General features: G+C 45.0%; 1 long non-coding RNA gene and 1 pseudogene across 1 annotated transcript in view; one reads left to right on the top strand and one right to left on the bottom strand.

The window, feature by feature from the left end:
• Positions 1–19,452, bottom strand: part of LOC134739031 (uncharacterized) — a 29,317-nt gene extending 9,865 nt beyond the window's left edge. Inside the window, exons 1-3 of the long non-coding RNA XR_010125369.1 lie at positions 19,258–19,452; positions 2,361–3,174; positions 2,044–2,140 (exon numbers count right to left, since the gene is read on the bottom strand). This is a non-coding gene — a long non-coding RNA (uncharacterized LOC134739031). The remainder of the gene's footprint in view (positions 1–2,043; positions 2,141–2,360; positions 3,175–19,257) is intronic.
• On the top strand, positions 7,583–8,709 carry LOC129024058 (spermine synthase-like; annotated as a pseudogene).
• Positions 19,453–21,248: the final 1,796 nt, after the last annotated feature.

Here is a 21,248-nt window from a genome sequence, read left to right as displayed (position 1 = left end):
CATGATGGTCATGACAGGCGGGGCCTGTCACCCACCGACTATTGGAGGTTTGGAAGCGGGTTTGCAGCCAGAGAGACAGGTTTAGGGAACATCATGAGATATCAAAATCCTTGTTCTTCCAAAGTCGGTGAAGAAAACTCTAGACAGTGGATGTAACAGCAGGGCAGATCCCTTGGCCTCACCCAGGTTCAGGGAAGAAAGGGACAGGGATGGAGGAATGTATGGGAATGGGGAATTTTTAGACAATCCCCTTGACCACCACCAAGGAGGGGTAGACAGAGAGACAGGAGACCAAGTGGTGGACAGAGAAGCACAGAGAGAAACTCCAAGATGCCCTAAGAAAAAGGTGCATGGAGTCTGGGCGCAGTGGCTCACGCCTCTAATCCCAGCACTTTGCAAGGCCGAGGTGGGCGGATCACGAAGTCAGGAGATCGAGACCATCCTGGCTAACACAGTGAGACTCCATCTCTACTAAAAATACAAAAAATTAGCCGGGCGTAGTGGTGAGCGCCTATAGTCCCAGCTATTCGGGAGGCTGAGGCAGGAGAATGGCGTGAACTCAGGAGGCGGAGCTTGCAGTGAGCCGAGGTCGTGCCACTGCACTCCAGCCTGGGCGACAGAGTGAGACTCTGTCTCAAAAAAAAAAAAAAAAAAAAAAAGAAAGAAAGAAAAAGATGGATGGAGCAACAGATGTGGGAGGAGAGATTCGTGAGGTGTCACCTTTACACAGAGTGTGGAATACGGGACCTAGGTCCAGCAAGGCTTAGATGTCCACCCTGGAGCGCAGGTCACTGGTGAACGGGTCGTGCTGGATCATCCCGTGCAGCATCAGAGCCAGCAGCCCCACCCGGTTCATCATAGACGTGTGCACCTTCTGCTCCTGCTCAAACAGCTGTTCCAGCTTGTGCAACTGTGGGACCTGAATATGAGAGAGGGAGTCCAGGATCCTACCCCAACCCTCAGCCCCCTCGGCATGGCACCTACCGCCTGCATGCACTCCAGGTCCACGGCAGGCCTCAGCTTCTCCCAGCTGTAGTGATGGTTGCACAGGCATTTGGGAAGGCAACAGAAATTACCCGTGAACTCAAAGACATTGTGCACTAGCAGACAACCGCCCACCTCATCCTTTGACACCTATGGTGAAGAATAAAGGAGGATGAGTTATGAAGGAGCGAAGCCCTGGGGAATGATCAGGCACAGGGGAACAATAGGGGGACGGAGGACAGAGAGGAGAGGGATGGGGAGTGATCAGGCAGGGGGAAGAGGAATTCAGAGAAGAGAGGACAAATAGTGGGTGATCAGGCATAGAGGATAGAGGAATGAGGTAGACTAAGCAGGGATGGAAGAATGCAGGTGATCAGGCAGAAAGAACAGAAGCACAGAAAAAGATCCAACAGAAGGAGGGATGGCTGGAGGGGCAGGTGGGCCAGGGAGAGCTGGAGAGCTGGAGGGCTGGAAAGCAGTCCGGCAGGAGGAGGGAAGGGTTGAGGGTGGTCGGAGGAGGAGAAGTAGATGAGTGGGGCTTGTTGAGGCAGAGGGGAGGTGAGGGCTGAGGTGAAGGAGAGGAGGGTAGAGGGAGAGAATGGGGAGCAGTCAAACAGGGAGGAAGAAAGGATGTAGATAACAGGCAGAAAATAGAATCGGGGACAGTCAGGCAGGGAGAATGATCAGAGTGGAGGAAAGTCAGAAAGTGAGGAAGAGAAGTTGAGGGCGCCACACGAGGAGGGAAGAGTGAGTTGGCCAGGCAGGGGGTGGGGCAGGAAGGGAGGATGGTTGAGCAAGAAGAGGAGCAGAATTAGGGGGTGCTTATGCAGTGAGGAGGGGCAGGACCACCCAGAAGGTGGTCGGGCAAGGAGGGCATGAATACGGACAGCCAGGTAGAGAGAAAAGGAAGAAGAGAGGGTGAGAGGCAGCAAGGAGCATGGAACGTGGGGTGGTCGGGAAGGGAAGGAGGACACACAGGAGTTGCTGAGGAGATGTGGAGGGCAGTCAGGCAGGGAGGACTGGAGGAATGGAGGGTGACAAGGTAAGGAAGGGTCTCACCTTGGGGTCCCAAGAGTGCTCAGGACACAGCACCTGGAGGCGCTTACAGTACCTCTTACTCTTCAGATTGTAGACATCACAGAAGAGCCACGTGGCCCTGGAGGGGGGTGGAAAAGTGAGGTGCTAAGAGTCAGGAGGAGTGAGGTCCCACCCCAGAACCCTACCTGCACCTTGTCCCAGACCCCACCCATACCATGCCTCTAACTACACCCGCCTCTGCCTCTGAGCCCACCCACATCCTGCCCCTGACCTTGCTCAACCTTGCTTCTGACCCTGTCCACATAATGCCTTCGACCCTTACTAGCCCCAACACTCACCTTTCAATGCAAATAGGGTACAGGGACCCGACAGACAATTGGCACTCGTACTGGGGAAGAAAGAGCACAAATGGGAGGAACTGTGGATATATGCTGCATGTCCTCCTACAATAAAGCTCCAAACACCAGGTCGGTTGTCCCCTGCAGACCCTATGCTCCCGTCTGCACAGCCAGTGTCCCCCTCACCACTGGTTAATGCCCTGACCTTGCCTTTCATACTGGGCATGGGGGAAGAGCACACACAGGGGAAGCCATGGATGTGTATTGCATTCCTCCTATAACAAATATCCAGGCGCCAAATCTGCCCCCACCACATGGACCCCACCCATGTGCCACCCCACCCAACCAAAAACACCTTTGTCCCATCTGACTCCTAGCCAATGTTCCAACCTTGGCAAAGCAGTGCTGCATGTGGTGCAAGGCAACACGCTTAGAGATGGGCCGCCCGCAGGAGACACAAAAGATCTGCAGGTCTTTGCTGCCCTTTTCACCTTTGTTGCTCTGCACAGGACAATGGAGGGACCAGGGAAGCAGTATAGGATGGGGAGGACAGGACCAGAGGCCAGGTACCTTTAAGCTCTACCTCACCAATGCCCTCTCGCCTAGTAATCAATCTGTGCACACAGCCTGCTGTTTGCCATGCAGAATGATGGCCTCAAGTTCATGGAAATGGCACTCCATGTCCTTCAGGCAAGTATAGGTGTTCTGCTGCTCGTGGTGGATGTGCTCAAGCATTTTCTTGCCATGCTTACTGGCAATGCAGGGGCTCCTTTGCCACTGCTGGATGTGCTAGGGAAGGATGTTATTGATGTGGCTGGAAGAAGAGAGAGCAAGAAATGAAATGGGTAGATGGGGACATCAGAGGAATGAGAAAGATGAGCTACCAAATGGTGACTCTATAGGGCACTGAGTGGTGGATGAGTGCATGTTGGTGAATGGGTGGTTGAACAGTGGATGGGTGGGTGGATGGGTGGAGGGGCAGGTGGGTGAGTGGCTATAAGGGTGGATGAGCATGTGGGTGAGTGGCTATAAGGGTGAATGAGCAGGTGGATGAGTGGCTATAAGGGTGGATGAGCATCCTGGTGGATGTAATGTGGATGGGCAGTTCAGTGAGTGGGTGACTATGATGGTGGATGGGTGGGTGGCTGAGTGGAATTACAGATGGCATAGATCACACCTTACTTTGCCTTTGTCCCTTAACCTCGAGGTGCACTCACTCACCTGCCAGCCTCATGCCACAGTCATCCGAACAGTACTTGGAGCCTGGCCAGGTGGGATACACACAGCCAGGTCCCAGGCACTTCCACGGTGAGGCTGGGTCCTTGACATGCTCTGGATGCTTCCACTTGCCTGTGTGCTTCCTTTTCTGGGTCTGCTGCTTCTCCTTCTTCAGGACAAGAGTGGTCAGGGCAGGATCAGGAGGGTCAATATCAACCCCCAACTCCTGCACCCCTACCCTGCATTCCACCCCCAACCTGCCTTCATGCTCCCCATTCAATTCGTCACCTTGTGCTCTACCTTTTTCTTCAAACTCTTCATGTGCTTCACATTGACTGCCTGCTTCTGCCTGTGGGATCCATGAGCTGGAGCTTCTTGATGTCACTCACCCAAGGCTGCAGATCAGGAAATACTGACACACTCCACACAACTGGTTTCTCAAAGTGGTCTTTGGATACTCCCTGCCTCCTGTCACCTCACTGTTGAACCTCACTGCCCTCATTGTCCCCATCCTTCTACCCCAGGGCCCTCCCTCACACTTGCCAGGCTTTGATTGCCAAAAATCCCCTCTGCAAGTGTCCTGGTACAGGTCACAGTGCTAAGGCAGGTCCTCTTCAGACAACAGCTAAGGTGTGGCTGTTGCCCAGGTGCCTCCCTTACTGCCAGTGGCACCACTGCCATCTGGTACTTCTGGGCTAGCCTGGACTTCTGCGTTTGAGGCAGCTGTCAAGTGGTCAGTGGCCAGTGGGACCACAGCAAGGTCTCTGGGGGTGTTACAGGCAAGGTCTGAGGGGCAGACCCTCAGCATCAGCCCGACTCCCTGTCTACCCTGTATCCTGGACTCACCAGGGGCCAGAGATTATTAGTAGGATTCCCATGCTCATGGAAAGAGGGCTGTTGGTCAGCCCTAAGTGGGTAGGGAAAGACCACCCTGCCCCAACACTCCTGGCCTCACCCTCAGGCCAGTCTAGCCTGGGGCAACCGCACCTGCTGGACACACTAGGCCCTGCCTGCCTGGGAATGACTGATACCACCTGGTGCTGCCTGCCCACCTTATCCCTTATCCAGACACAATTGGTTGGTCCACCTGGACACATCTGCCCCCAACTTGCCTACCTCCATGCATAATGGCCTGCCTATCCGCCCAGAAAATCTGGGTGCCACCCCTTCAGATTTGCTCTGCTCAGCCTGATCCACCCCTCCCTCCAAGACACACATCGCTACCCTGCTTACCCAACACGATGGACCCAGACAGGTCCACCTCTGCCTGCCCAAACACACTTGGCCCCGCCCCTCAGGCAAATTCAGTCTGCCTCACTGCCTGGCCTCCTCCGCTAATCTCCCCAGGTTCCGCCTACCCACTCCTGCGCACCTGGGGCAAGAGTGAATGGGTGATCGAATGGTGGATGGATGGGCGGATGGATTGAGGGATGATCAAACGGTGGATGGATGGGCGGACGGGTTTAGGGACGCTCAGACTCACCTTACCCTTCGTGCCCTGTGAGCCTCACACATGGCGTCCGGTCATACCCAGCCCCGCCCCTTGCCAGCCTCCGCCCCCTTCCCAGACTCTCACAGCACCACAAGCCCCTCCGCACTCTGGGACTGAAAGGACGCGGCCTCACCTCACAGCCCGCTGAAACCTGTTAAGACGCCAAGCCCTGACCCTCCTCCCCACCTGCACAGGCCACATCAGGGCTTACCGGCCCTGACCCACCCACCTAGCGAAATTTTACAATCTTTATTCTGAAAAGTACTCATACCTGTGCCCAATATCACCACATAAAATGCATAAATATACAAATATACTTTTGCGGCCCAGGAGATCGAGACCAGCCTGAGGCAACATCGCGAGACCTCATCTCTAGAAAAAAATTTTAAAAAAATTAGCTGGGTGTGGTGGTGCACGCCTGTGGTCCTAGCTACTCAGGAAGTCAAGGCAGGAGGATCTCTTGAGCCCAGGAGGTAGAGGCTGCAGTGAGCCAAGATCGCGCCACTGCACTCCAGGCGAGATCGCGCCACCACACTCCAGCCTGGGCGGCACAGCGAGATTCCATCTCAAAATATATACGTACATATGTACACATTTCTGTGTGCATCATATATATCTACACATGCAAACAAGTCACTACTCTCGGCAATTAAGGAAACAAAAACACACACAGGACCAATACGCATCTTGAACAAGACAGTATCAGTTGGAGAACTCATACTATCTTCAAGCTAGAGATACAATATTAATAAAAATGGACCTTGGACTTAGTCTTAAAGGGACTCTAAACACATTCCGATGAATAAGCACCACACAGCACACAGATAAGGTGCATTAGAAATCAACAAAAGGCTTAGCTTTTGTTAATTGGAAACACACATATAAATAACTCTTGGTAAAAAGAAATTAGAAAACACTTAACTATTATGAAAACAATAATACTCAACTTGTTGTCTTAGATGGAACTTTAAGCCATCTTAAAGTTCTTTTCTCATCTTAATATGAGAAAAGAAGAAAAATGGAAATAAATTACCCATCAGAGGATCTGACTGGGAGCATTCAACTCAACTTAGAGCAAGTCCCTATTGTGATTCCAAAAACCTCCATTATCAACCCCCAAATTCCCTTCGAAGATCCTACATCCACTCTCCAATCACAAAACTCAGTCTCTCATCAAAGCTCTTGCAAAATACCTCAGCATCAAGCAGGTGCTGAACCACGGAGCCTCCTGTGAGGTGCAGCCAAAAAGCTGCGAAAGAGAAGCTTCGGGAAGCACCCTTGTCCCGCCCCTTTCTAAATGTGTCCAATTCGGGCTTGCTCAACACCTGGACGGAGCTGCTGTACCACCCAAGTTCAAGAGCATAGTTACAGAGAAACAATACAGCCATGTGTGCACAGTTCCCACATTTTGTTTTGGCTTGTTTTTATTTTTTTTTTTCTTCCAACTTTTATTTTAGGTTCAGGGGTCCATGTGCAGGTTTGTTATATGGGTAAATTGAGAGTTGCTGGGGTTTGGAGTACAAAAGATTTCATCACCCAGGTAGTGAATATAGTACCTGACAGGGAGTTTTTCAATCCTCACCCTCCTCCCACCCTCCACCGTAAAGTAGACTCCAATGTCTATTGTTACCCTCTTTGGGTCCTGTTGGACTCATGCATTACATTTTGTAGGTGATTGATCATTGCAGTATCATATATAACAAGAAAATTGCTCCTCTTATAATTTCCAATTATTTTGAATAATTTAATATTATCACTATTTTACTATCTATTTATATTATTATTATTATTATTATTATTATTTTGAGATGGTGTCTCGCTCTGTCACCCAGGCTGGAGTGCAGTGGCATGATCTCGGCTCACTGCAAGCTCCGCCTCCCGGGTTCACGCCGTTCTCCTGCCTCAGCCTCCCTAGTAGCTGGGACTACAGGCGCCCGCCACCACGCCCGGCTAATTTTTTGTGTTTTTAGTAGAGACGGGGTTTCATCGTGTCAGCCAGGATGGTCTCTATCTCCTGACCTCATGATCTGCCCACCTCGGCCTCCCAAAGCGCTGGGATTACAGGCGTGAGCCACCGCGCCCGGCCTATTATTATTATTTTTAGAGACGGAGTCTCACTCTGTCACCCAGGATGGAGTGCAGTGGTGCAATCACAGCTCACTGCAGCCTCGAACTCCTGGGCTCAAGCGATTCTTTCACCTCAGCCTCCCAAGTAGCTGGGATTACAGACTATCTGCTATTATTTTAATTATAAGGTAGGCAATGAGAAAGAACACACAAAAATCACATCATTTTTTTAAAGTCAGGAAACTAGGAAAAGATTTATAAAAAGTGCAGGAAAATAGCGAAATGTATGAAGGTAGGAATAAATTCACATTTGAAGTTCATCCTTTATTACACGATCAGTAACTTTTAAAAAAGTTGTTAATGGGGCGGAAGCCTGACACGCTGCGAGGCCCCTCAGTCTCCCGCGGCCGCCTTCCCCAGGCATGGCTCAGGGTCTCACCTCACTATGGCAGCGGCATGGCACAGCACACTCGACTTCATGCTCAGCGCCAAAGCTGATGGCGAGACCATTCTAAAAGGGCTCCAGTCCATTTTCCAGGAGCAGGGGATGGCGGAACCGGTGGACACCTGGCAGGACCACACTGCTATTTAGCAACCTGCACAAACAAAAATGGCAGCTTTGCCAATTTGAGAATTTACTCACATGGATTGGAGTTACTGGACCTTCAGAGTTACGATGGTGATGCACAAGGCAAAGAAGAGATCGACAGTCTTTTGAACAAAGAAGAAAGAATGAAAGAATTGAGTCAAGACAGTAGTTGGCGGATGAGGCAATTACCACCTATAGTTCCAGGAGGAGCCATCAACAGATATTGGCCCACCGCAGATGGACTCCTGGTTGAATACAACATAGATGAAGTGGTATATGATGAAGATTCACCTTATCAGAACATTAAAATTCTACACTGGAAGCAATTTGGAAATATTCTCATCCTTAGTGGGAATGTTAATTTGGCAGAGAGTGATTTGACATATACCTGGACCATCATGGGCAGTGGCAAAGTTTACTTCGGCAAAGATGTACTCACTCTGGGAGGCTGAGATGAGGGCATGTTGTGTGAAATAGTCGAACTAAAACTAAAGATGGTCACTATGATAGAGATTGACGAAATGGTGATTGATGGATGTAGGAAATATACTTTGAAAACTTGTGGTGATGTCTTAGATAATCTTAAAGGAGACTGCTATATGAAATTCAGTACTGCATTCCAGTACTGAAAAGGTATGCCAAAGAAGGGAGATAATTTGATTATGTGATTAGTGATTTGATAGCTGTTCCAATCTCCATGTCTCCAGAAGATTCCACATGGGAGTTTCTCAGACTGATTCCTGACCTCTCAGTGAAAGTATTGAAACAGGATGTGAAATATTTTACACAAGGGGAGCTCTGTCAATCTGACGGAAGCCCTGTCTCTCTATGATGAACAGCTGGGGTGCCTGTATTGTCCTTTGGAATTCTCGAAGGAAATAGTCTGTGTCTCTTCATACTTGGAATTGTGGGTATTTTACACCATTTGGAAGAAAGCTAAACCTGGAAGACAAATATCCTCTAATCCTGTGTGCTGCAAATAGCCTTCCTGACCTCCATATGCTGTACATGACATCAAAATAAGTCACGCAATTAATTGTGACTTCCTTAAAGTTTTTCTTTTTCAATTATTATTTTTAATTTTAAAACAGCAAATGGAAAACATATATTTTGATGAGTATAGGGTGTTATTTTTTTGAAAGTCAGTTGAAGGATGGTTAGACAGCACAGCTAAGACTGCTAAATGCACTAACGCCCTGGAATGTGATTTGTGTTCCTTTTTATTTCTCTGTGGACTTTTTTTGTTTTCATTGTGGTACACCTTCAACTTGGATGTTTGAAGGAATGAACATCATTGTTTTGTTTCAGAAGGAAGTTCTTGATGATGTTTCCTTCCCTCAAAATTGACTTACATATTAAAATTTGGTGCTTATCATCATGATAAATAGCTAATGCTCGTGAGGCTTAATACCTAGGTGATGGGTTGATAGGTGCAGCAAACCACCATGGCACACGTTTACCTATGTAACGAGCCTGCACATCCTTCATGTGTATCCTGGAACTTAAGATAAAATAAAAAAATTTTAAAGCATTTTTTTAAAACAAATAATAAGAGCCAGGCGTGGTGGCTCATCCCTGTAATGCCAGCACTTTGGGAGGCCGAGGTGGGTGGATCACCTGAGGTCAGGAGTTTGAGACCAGCCTGGCCAACATGGTGAAACCCCATCTCTACTAAAAATACAAAAAAAAAAAAAATTAGCCGGGTGTGGTGGTGGGCACCTGTAGTCCCAGCTACTTGGAGTGGGAAACTGAGGCAGGAGAATCTCTTGAACCCAGAAGGCAGAGGTTGCAGTGAGTCAAGATCACACCATTGCACTCCAGCCTGGGTGGCAGAAGGAGACTCCGTCTCAAAAAATAAAAAATAAAAATAAATAAATAAATAAAATTTGGTGCTTATAAGAGAGAGTTAAAAAAAATGAATAGCAATTGCTTTAATCCAAATTACAAAAGAGACCCCAAAAAAAGTTGTTAATGGAGTAAATGCTCCAGTTAATGGTTGTCATTTTGTATAAAAATGGACAAATCCAGTCATATACTGTTTATGCCAAATCTAGCAAATCATAAGAATACAGAAAAGTTTGAAATAAAGGGATGGAAGAAAATTTGCCAGGCCCATGCTAATCAAAATAAAACAAGGTCAGTGATATTACTAGCAAACTGAAAAGACTGAGACAAAAAGTATTCATTGGAATTGAGACGGCCCTTCCATAATGATTCAATTCACAATGAATATAAAAATTCTAATCTTATATACACTTAAGAAAATGGTGTAAAATAAACACAAAGAAAATACATTAGAACAAATGGTAAAATAGCAAAAATATATTATCATTGTGGAAGATTATAACCATACTGCTCCACTAATTCCCACTGACCCTTCAAGCCACTGCCTTGGCATCTCTGTCTGGGAAGCTCTCTTTGCTTCTTTTCCATCTGGGTATCTGGCCTCTCTTCTGAATTAACTTATGGATTAATTATAATATAGCAAGGGCTGTTCATTTTATTTTAATCTTGAAATTAGGAAGAAAATATGGGTGTTGCCTGAACCTCTTACAATTGTCTTGTGTCTGTCTTCCCCACTAGAAATGAGGGAAGGGACAATGTTGGTCTTCATCACTGTCAGATGCCTAGTGCCCAGTTTACTGCCTGGCACACGGGAGGTGTCCAGTAGCAATTGGTGATTAAAGAAATATATCAGGGACTCTGACCTTCTGGTGTTTTTGCAAAATGGCAAATTACTGTAATCTATGTGGCTCCATATTATTTCTTAGAGATAAAAGCAAATAAATGCTATAATTTACACTAAAGTTACATTTAACTAACCATAGACAAAGTCAACATTCAAAAAATATTAAGATCTTTGTTAAGAAGCTATTTTCCCTCATTCAAGCCTGGTGTCTAATGACAGCATCCCCAGATAAATCTAAATCTTCATAGCTTGTATCAGACTCAGTTTAGGGATTAGAGCATGAAGTGAGAAATCCAAGCTGAACTCAGAAGTACACTGTGAGCTCTATGTAAGAATTAAAGAAAGAGGAAAGAAACATGAAAAGCGGCTCAGCAGTTAAAGACAGGTTTACTTTGGAAAATAAACCTGAGAGGGCCTTCTGGCTAAGTTAGGACAGAGGTACTCTCTCTTACAGACTGAGAGTTTTTTTAATTTATTTTTTATTTTTTCATTTTGTTTTATTTTTGTTCAGGAACTAAGACTACAAGGCCATACGTAGGACAATTTTCTTTCAATGCTTATGATAAAAGTCTACATGCTTACAAAGAAAGGTTCATCATGGCCTTTACAAAAACAAATAGAAAAGAATTGCTTTTTTAAATTTTACTTTAAGTTCTGGGATACATGTGCAGAACGTGCAGGTTTGTTACATAGGTATACATGTGCCATGGTGGTTTACTGCACCTATCAACCCATCATCTAGGTTTTAAGCCCTGCAGGCATTAGGTATTTGTCCTAATGCTCTCCCTCCCCTTACCCCCAACCCCCTGATAGGCCCCGATGTGTGATGTTCCCCTCCCTGTGTCCATGTGTTCTTGTTGTTCAACTCCCTCTTATTAGTGAGACCATGCAGTGTTTGGTTTTCTGTTCTTGTTTTAGTTTGCTGAGAATGATGGTTCCAGCTTCATCCATGTCCCTGCAAAGGACATGAACTCATTCTTTTTTATGGCTGCATAGTATTCCATGGTGCATACATGCCACATTTTCTTTATCCAGTCTATCATTGATGGGCATTTGAGTTGGTTCCAAGTCTTTGCTATTGTAAATAGTGCTGCAATAAACATACGTGTGCATGTGTCTTTATAGTAGAATGATTTATAATCCTTTGGATATGTACCCCATAATGGGATTGCTAGGTCAAGTGGTATTTCTGGTTCTAGACCTTGAGGAATCACCACACTGTCTTCCACAATGGTTGAACTAATTTACACTCCCACCAACAGTGTAAAAGCATTCCTATTTCTCCATCCTCGCCAGCATCTATTGTTTCCTGACTTTTTAATGATCGCCATTCTAACTGGCATGAGATGGTATCTCACTGTGGTTTTGATTTGCATTTCTCTAATGACCAGTGGTGATGAGCTTTTTTTCATGTTTGTTGGCCACATAAATGTCTTCTTTTGAGAAGTGTCTGTTCATATCCTTTGCCCACTTTTTGATAGGACTGTTTGTTTTTTTCTTGTAAATTTGTTTAAGTTCCTTGTAGATTCTGGATATTAGACCCTTGTCAGATGGATAGATTGCAAAAAATTTCTCCCATTCTGTAGGTTGCTTGTTCACTCTGATGATAGTTTCTTTTGCTGTGCAGAAGCTCTTTAGTTTAATTAGATCCCATTTGTCAATTTTAGCATTTTTTTGCCATTGCTTTTGGTGTTTTGGTCATGAAGTCTTTGCCCATATGCCTATGTCCTGAATGGTATTGCCTAGGTTTTCTTCTAGGGTTTTTATGGTTTTAAGTCTTACATTTAAGTCTTTAATCCTCCTTGAGTTAATTTTTGTATAAGGTGTAAGGAAGGAGTCCAGTTTCTGTTTTCTGCATATGGCTAGCCAGTTTTTCCAGCACCATTTATTAAATGGGGAATCCTTTCCCCATTGCTTGTTTTTGGCAGGTTTGTCGAAGATCAGATGGTTGTAGATGTGTGGTGTTATTTCTGAGGTCTCTGTCTTGTTCCATTTGTCTATATATCTGTTTTGATGCCAGTACCATCCTGTTTTGGTTACTGTGACCTTGTAGTATAGTTTGAAGTCAGGGAATGTGATGCCTCCAGCTTTGCTCTTTTTGCTTAGGATAGTCTTGGCTATACTGGCTCTTTTTTGGTTCCATATGAAATTTAAACTAGTTTTTTCTAGTTCTGTGAAGAACGTCAATGGTAATTTGATGGGAATAACATTGGATCTATAAATTACTTTGGGCAGTATGGCCATTTTCATGATATTGATTCTTCCTATCCATGAGCATGGAATTTTTTTCCATTTGTTTGTGTCCTCTCTTACTTCCTTGAGCAGTGGTTTGTAGTTCTCCTTGAAGAGGTCCTTCACGTCCCTTGGAAGTTGTATTCCTAGGTATTATATTCTCTTTGTGGCAATTGTGAATGGGGTTCACTCATGGTTTGGCTCTCTGCTTGTCTATTGTTGGTGTATAGGAATGCTTGTGATTTTTGCACATTGATTTTGTATCCTGAGACTTTGCTGAAGTTGCTTATCAGCTTAAGGAGTTTTTAAACTGAGATGATGGGGTTTTCTAAATATACAGTCATGTCATCTGCAAACAGAGACAATCTGACTTCTTTTCATCCTATTTGAATACCCTTTATTTCTTTCTCTTGCCTAATTGCCCTGGCCAGAGCTTCCAATACTATGTCGAATAGGAGCAGTGAGAGAGGGCGTCCTTGTCTTGTGCCAGTTTCCAAAGGGAATGCTTCCAGCTTTTGCCCATTCAGTATGATATTGGCTATGGGTTTGTCATAAATAGTTCTTATTATTTTGAGATATGTTCCATCAATACCTAGTTTATTGAGAGTTTTTGGCATGGAGGGGTGTCGAATTCTATCAAAGGCCTTTTCTGCATCTATTGAGATAATCATGTGGTTTTTGTCATTGGTTCAGTTTATGTGATGGATTACGTTTATTGATTTGCGTATGTTGAACCAGATTTGCATCCCAGGGATGAAGCTGACTTGATCATGGTGGATAAGCTTTTTGATGTGTTGCTGGATTTGGTTTGCCAGTATTTTATTGAGGATTTTTGCATTGATGTTCATCAGGGATACTGGCCTGAAATTTTCTCTTTTTGTTGTTGTCAGAGGAAGAGTTTTTAAGGATTCAGGGTGGGAGAGTTTATCGGAGGCTTGGATTGTCTGTGTCTCTTTGTTGTGCTTATCTGGGAGGGAGAGTTTTGTGTCTGTTCCCATACGTCTTCCTGCAGCCGCAGGCATACACCACCCCCGCCTCCCCGCCCCCGGTCTGCTTTTAGCTTCCTTATCTTAGTGCACCTGAAGGGAAAGGAATGTGCTTATTAAGGCCCACTGTTTTACTGGGGCCCATTGTATGAGGGTGAAGTTTGGCAGTTACTCAAGAGACCTCCCCCGCTCCTCCCTCTGTGCCCAAGCTGTCTTATCTGTGTTTTACTGTCCGTTCTTTCTGGCTGCTTGTTGTTAGAAGAGAAATTATTTCCTTGAAATGCATGAAGCTGGAAAGGCAGCTGGAACTTAAAATGGCAGTGTTTGTCCAAGATGATGGTGCTCCTACTGTGTCACTCTAAAGAAAGTGTTACCACTCTGTGGCTGTGAAAGTTGATAAATAGTACTTGCAGTATCCAAGCTAAGGTGTATTTTAACTTTCCTTTGAATTATTTTCCTTTGCATTGTTCCAATATGAGGGATCTGTGCTACTATCACTGATCACTGCTTCTGATCACGAAGTTTCAGAAAATGAAGCAGCAGCCATTGTTGTGGCCCTCTCAGATGCATCATCAATAACTTTTTGATCCTCTTCACTTCTGACTTCAAACCTACTTCTCTAATGTCTCCTGTCTCTTTACTGCTGTTTTTCTTTCATTCAGGTTTCTCATATTTTACATCATGATGAACTCCTGTCTCTGAGATGTGGATGGCTAATCCAGTTTGCCTCCAAGGTCGTCTTCCCAAAGGGCCATGGATTAAGAAATATATCACCATCAGCCAGGCGCAGTGGCTCACACCTTTAATCCCAGCACTGTGGGAGGCTGAGATGGGTGGATCGCTTGAACCCAGGAGTTCGAGACCAGCCTGGGCAACATAGTGAGTTCCCATCTCTACAAAAAATACAAAAAATCAGTGGGCATGGTGGTGCACACCTGTGGTCCCAGCTACTCGGGAGGCTGAGGCAGGAGAATGGCTTGAGCCTAAGAGATTGAGGTGGCAGTGAGCCATGATCGTGCTACTGCACTCCAGCCCAGACAACAGAGAAAGACCCTGTTGAAAGAAAGAAAGAAAAAAATGTCACCATCCTCCTTAGGAATCTTTCCTGGATCTCCAAGATGTTCAGGATCAGGGCTCCACTCTATAGCGTGTCTTTCCAAGTTCTCTATGACAGGGCCCCACTTGCCTGTACCAAACAAGTCCTGTTCCCAGCCTCCCTAAACGTCAAGCAATCAGGGAGTATTCGCTCTCTTGTTGATCCAGCATGGGCTTCCGAGTTCTGGGTCTTTACTGAGACTTGCCTTTCCTTTCCTTTTGCTAATTCCTGCTTACCCTGCAAGACTAAGCTTTGGCATCGCCATCTGGAAAACTCTATTTCCTTTCCAACTGGGTGAACTGCCCCTCTTCGGAATGCACTTGTGAGCATAATTGTAACAGTGATGGGTATTCCTTTTATTTTCTTGGAATTATAACGGGTGGGGGAGTGTTGCCTGAACCTCTTGCATCTGTGTTTGTCTATTTTTGCCTATGAACATTCAGCTTATCTTTCAAGACGCACCTCAGATGCCTGCCCCACTGGGAAGCCTTTCCTCCTTCCTCAGTTTTCCCACAGCATTTCTGTCATTCTGCTCAGTGTTGTTGTGTATTTTACAGGTTTCTCTCCTCCCAGCACAGTGCTCCTACAACAGTTGCTGGTGATTACTGACTTACAGCTTTGGTCTCTTCTGACTGCCCAGATACACTAGATGTTAAGTGCTTTGTTGGCAGACCGGCACGTCCTTAGAGGCAAACACTAGATTGTCCATCCAGATTGGATGGAACAAGAACATGAACCATTCCAGCAGCAGATACTCTGAATTTAACCTTTTTCTGCAGACTGTTTCTGTACTTGTAATTGATTTTTATAATGTCCAATGTATTAGTATTTTCTGTTATGGATCATGCTTTGGGTAACATGTCTAAAACTCTTTGCCTAACCTAAGGTCGCAAAGATTTCCTCCTATGTTTTCTTTTAGAAGTTTTATAATTTTATATTTTACCAATAGGTCTATGATCTGTTTGAATTGATTTTCATGTAAAGTGTTAGGTTAAGTTGAAGTTTGCCTTGTTTTCTGTTTTGTTTTGTATATGGATAGTCCATTGTTCAAGCATCATTTATTTTTATTTTATTTTATTTTAAGTTCCGGGATACATGTGCAGGCTGTGCAGGCTTGTTACATAGGTAAATGTGTGCCATGGTAGTTTGATGCACCTATCAACCCATCACCTAGGTATTAAGCCCAGCATGCATTAGCTATTTTTCCTGATGCTCTCCCTCTCCCCGCATCCCCTAGCACAGGCCCCAGTGTATGCTCTTTCCCTACCCTTGTCCATGTATCCTCATTGTTCAGCTCCCACTTACAGGTGAGAACATCCAGCATCCTTTGTTAAAAAGACAATACTTTCTCCATTGAAATGGCTTTGTACTTCATAAAAAAATATTAGTTGACTAAGCCTAGGCATGGTGATTCCCACTTGTAATCTCAGTGCTTTGCAAGGCCAAGGCAGGAGGATCACTTGACACCAGCCTGGGCAGCATCCTGAGACCCCGTCTCCACAAAAAAAAAATTAGCCGGGTGTGGTGGCATTTGCCTGTAGTCCCAGCTACTCAGGAAGCTGAGGTGAGAGGATCACTTGAGCCCAGGAGTTGCAGGCTGCAATGAGCTATAATTGAACCACTGTACTCCATCTTGGGCAACAGAGTGAAACTCTGTGAAAAACAAAAATGTTGACTAGAGGAGGATTCTGGGAAGGTGGTGGAGTAGGAAGCACCAGGAATCCACCTCCCCACAGAAATAACAGTTACACTGACATAATCTGTCTGACATAACTATTTTGGAACCCTGGAGTCTGTCAAAGGCTTGCAATTTCCAGGGGAAGCCTAAATGGTGAGTTGCAGTTAATTTCAGTCAATTTAAGCTCTTAGCACAGTAGCAGTTCCCCACCCCTGACTTTTCAGCCCTATGGCAAACAGCTGTGCACAAGTTCTTGGAGCAGCTTGCACACAACTTGCAGGAGCAGAGTAGGCAAAAAGAACTCTATCTTCCAGTATCGGGGATCTGTGCTTGGATCACTAATCACTGCTTCTGATCACAGAATTGCAGAAAATGAATTAGCAGCCATTGTTGTTACACCTCCCACTACTGTTGAAAGCCTCACCTCCTGGAGGTTGTAGTGAGCCAAGATCATGCCACTGCACTCCAGCCTGGGCGATAGAGCGAGACTCTGTCTCAACAAAACAAACAAACAAAAAACCTCACCTCCCATCCACCCGCCCCCACTGATGTGATTTCCAGGAGATTTAAAGCGTCAGTGCCTTTCTCTCTCATTTTTGTCTTTTTCCCTTTTTTGGGAGCCAGCCATAGTACACTCAAAAGCAACCATACATATGGGGGAAATTAGAAAGTCACCACACATGCCCAGGGGAAGGGACTCAGGCTTAGTAAAGACCTGAGAAGACTAAGTTTACACCTCAGGGTGATTCTCAGCACAGAGACAGCCTACAACAATTAAATAAACAAGTAAATAAATAATAGAAAGCCTTGAGGAAAGGGGAGCATCTGATATACAGAGTTATTACATTATTACATTTGAATGTCCAGTTTTCAACAAGAAATCAGAAGGCATACAAAGAAACAGGAAAGTATGGCCCATTCAAGGGAAAAAATAAACTAACAGAAACCATCCCTGAAAAAGACCTGTCAGCCATGGTCTGGGAGCAGTCATGCCCATACAGGAACCCAGCAGGAGGCACATCTATCCATATTTCCAGAGGCAGAACTGCAGATGTCAGTCCCAGCTGTGGACCCTGAAGCAGCCCTGTGACTTGGTTCTAGCCTCTCTCAGCCACATTCCGGAGCCAATCCTGCCTGTCTAGTGACCTACCCAGTAACCCAGCAGGAGATGGCCCAGGGAACTGGTGGAAGTCATGTGCATTCACACACCTGGTAACAGGGCTGCTGTCTGTGTACTCAACTGCAGACCTTGAAGTGGATCCTTGTCCCAACACCAGTCCCACTGATCAAGGTCCTGAAAGCAATCCTATTGGCCGAGACACCATGCAGGATCCACACCCGCCTAGGACTCTGGTACTAGAACCACCAACTGTAGACCCCACTGCATACCCAGCTAGCAACCATGTGGCCCAGCTAAATCTCTACTTGACTGCAATCCCAGGAGCAATCCCATCAGCCCGGAGACCCTTAAGTGCCTGTAGCCACAAAATTCTTTGTTTTCTTTTTTCTTTTTTAAAACTTACTAAAAATTTATTTATTTTGTAATCATTTTCTTCCTTTGAGACAAGGTCTCACTCTGTAGTCCAGGCTGGAGAGCGGTGGCATGATCACAGCTTACTGCAGCCTCAACTTCCCAGGCTCAAGTGATCCTCCACCTCAGCCTCTCAAGTACCTGAGACTACAAGCGTACCACCACATCCAGCTAATTTTTACATTTTTTATAGAGACGGGAATCTCACTATGTTGCCCAGGCTGTCCTGAAACTCCTGGGCTCAAACAGTCCTCTGGCCTTTGTCTCTCAAAATGCTGGGGTTACAAGCATGAGCCACTGCACCAGCCAAGGTCTTTGCTTTCTTAATCTATCTCTGAGAATGAATTTTTGAATCATAGGGGCTGCATCTTCTGCACCCACTCCAGGAACACTCCTTGCATCCCTAGTAAAGATTTCTCCTAAGCCTGGAAAGTTACCACGTGGTCTTTCCATAAAAGGCTTATTGAATTAAGTCGCAATTGGAATCTATACACCAATGAAGATCCTAATTGTCAATGACCAGAAGACAGATCCTTTGAATTAGAAAGAAAAATTTTATTTCAAATTTATTTGAAACCAATTTTAGAGAACGCTTATTCTAAACTATTTGCTTATTGTATTTATGGGAAGATCAGACAGAACAAAGAACTCAGAAAAGTATTGTGACTAGCCCTAAAAATTTCCTTAACAAAATTAAAGAACAAAAGCAGACCTAGAACAAAAGTTGAAATCTGCTCCCACTATAAATCCCCCTTCCCACTATAAATCCCCCTTCTCCACTCACATCCCAGCTCCATGTCCCTGACCCACCAGAGGATCTATTCACTCTCTGGGCCCCTGATTTGAACCCCCCTCCTCAAGATCCAGCCCCATCTCCTCGGCCTCTCCCTCCTCCTCTATCTTCTCAACAAATTCCCTCTGCTCCTCCAAACCCCGGAAAAACTCCTTAGACATCCAGCTGCCTTCTTTTATCTCTCTTTCCCTGGATGATTTACAAAAACCCTCCTGATCTTAAAAGCCCAAATCAGGCCTGGTCTTAAAACCTGAAGCTTAGAGGTCATTTATGTAAGAACTGACTACCATGAAATAAATCTGGCACAGGCTCCAAGGACACTCAACAAGACTTGTTTTTCTGTGCCTTGAAACCTCTCTTATTTCCCAAGGCTTTGTAATCAGACTCCATCAGCTCCAGACCTCTCTATGCAATGCCCTCTGTAAATGTATCCTGGACTCCCTTCTCAAAGAATTCATGTTTCCTGGACAGCAACAGATATTTTAAATTATAAAGCTATTCTGCCCCCACTTTCAGAAGGACCTACCAAGTTCAGAGAATAGTTGGAGAGATCATTGGCCATCTGTAACCCCATACGTAGAGACCTTGACTGGCTGCTAAGGGGTGTATTTCCCTCTCATGATCATACTGCAGTTATTAGACAGGCCAGACGGCCTCCTGGGGAAAACTCCCTCCACAGAGTGAACAGATGGTCGGAGCCCCTTCCTGGCCCTCCTGCAAATGAGGAGATCGCCCAGCTAGTTGCTGATATTCAGGGGCCTGATAGGGACAATATCAGAGGCTCTCCTCCCAAGGTAAATTTGTCTAATGTTGAATTATGTATTCAGAACGAGGGAGAGCACCCCAAGGCATTTGTCAAGAGACGTATACAAGGTTTTCAAAGGCGTGCGGCATTAGATCCTGAAGCTCCAGAGTATAGAAATATTCCAGTTTCTGCTCTGGTCGGAAATCTTCTTGATACAAAAAGGCAAATCCAAACTAGTATAGTGGTTGCGCTGGTCAGTCTGTAAGCATTATAATGGAAGCAGGCACTCAATTATTTGAAAATAGCTTGCAAGAAAATAAAGGGAAAAAATAACTAAAATCAAGTCATCTTGCGGCTTGAATTGTTACAGAAACAAAGGCGTGCCTCTAAGAATGACTCAAAGTTGTTTCATATCTTTGGTCAGCCACAAGGTTTTTCTAGTTTGCCTTCTGAAATTTGCAGATATTGCAAAAAGCAGAGGCATTGGAAAAATCGCTGTCCTGTTTACAAAACAAACAAAAAAAAAAAAAAAAAGGAAGAAACTCTCCCTAGAATCCAACACCTTTAGAAGGCTCATTATTCCTCTCCTTTGGGACAATACTACATTGATTGATGGGGTCAGCTGATCCTCAGTTGCACCTCAAAGCCCACCATTGAACTTAAAGTAGAGGATTAAGAACTGGATTTAATTGACACTGATAGGACTTCCTCTACTATTCACTCAGAAGAATTATCTCTACCTGTTACCTCTGCCTCTATTCAAGCTATTGGAATCTCTGGGCAACCTATTTCATCGCCCATATCTCAGGACAACCCAACATCCTTTGCCCTCTCAACACCTTCCATGTCTTTCTAGTTTCTGACTCCTCACTTAGCAAACCTTTTAGGTAGGGATTTATTATGTAGGTTTAATGCTGCCATACAATGTAATAAGGAAGGCGTTTTTATGTCTCTGCCTTCGGCCCAAACTTCAAACTTTCTATTAACCTTAGTATTAAAGTTAACACGCTCTCTCATGGAAACCCCCCTTGATTTAAATTCCTCTAAAGAAGATGCAATCTTAAAAGATGTCCCAGCTTGTCTCTGGGCTTAATGTGCAAGTGAGATTGGACTACTACTGAGTACAGAACCGGTACATATTGCATGAAAAAGGAACAAACATTTCCCATCAGTAGTAGCTCAGTACTCCTTCTCACAATATGCAGAGAGAGGAATTGAACCTATCATAGACTCCCTTTTGCAGCAAGGTGTACTTATTTTCACCACTTCACCCTGTAACACCCCAATCTTACCAGTACAGAAAGAAGGAAAATTTGCTTCCAATGGAAATCAAATCTATTTGTACAAGATTTGTAAGTTGTACAAGATTTGTAATTCCCCACCACCCTGTTATCCCCAATGCAGCTACTATCCCTACCTCAATTCCTGGTGATGTAGTTGACCTCTGCTCAGCTTTCTTTTCCTTTCTGTTGCACCCTGACTCAGTTTCTTTTTGCATTTACATTTAGAGGGAGGCAATTAACATGGACTCGCATGCTTCAGGGATATTGTAAGTCACTCTCAAAATTCTCTCTAATCCTTAAAGCCTACTTGGATTCTGTAGCCTTCACTCAAGACTCCACTCTTGTGCAATATATTGATGACCTTGCCCTTTTGCTTTGTAACCAAACTAAATAGGATACCCTTAAAGACGCTCCCTCACTTTCCTAAAGGCACTAGCTGACTGAAGCCATAAAGCCTCTAGATCTAAACTTCAGTTAGTGCAAACAACT

The sequence above is a fragment of the Pongo pygmaeus genome, chromosome X (genome assembly GCF_028885625.2).
Source record: "Pongo pygmaeus isolate AG05252 chromosome X, NHGRI_mPonPyg2-v2.0_pri, whole genome shotgun sequence".
NCBI classification, from domain to species: domain Eukaryota; kingdom Metazoa; phylum Chordata; class Mammalia; order Primates; family Hominidae; genus Pongo; species Pongo pygmaeus.
This window is presented reverse-complemented; position numbering and strand designations above follow the sequence as displayed.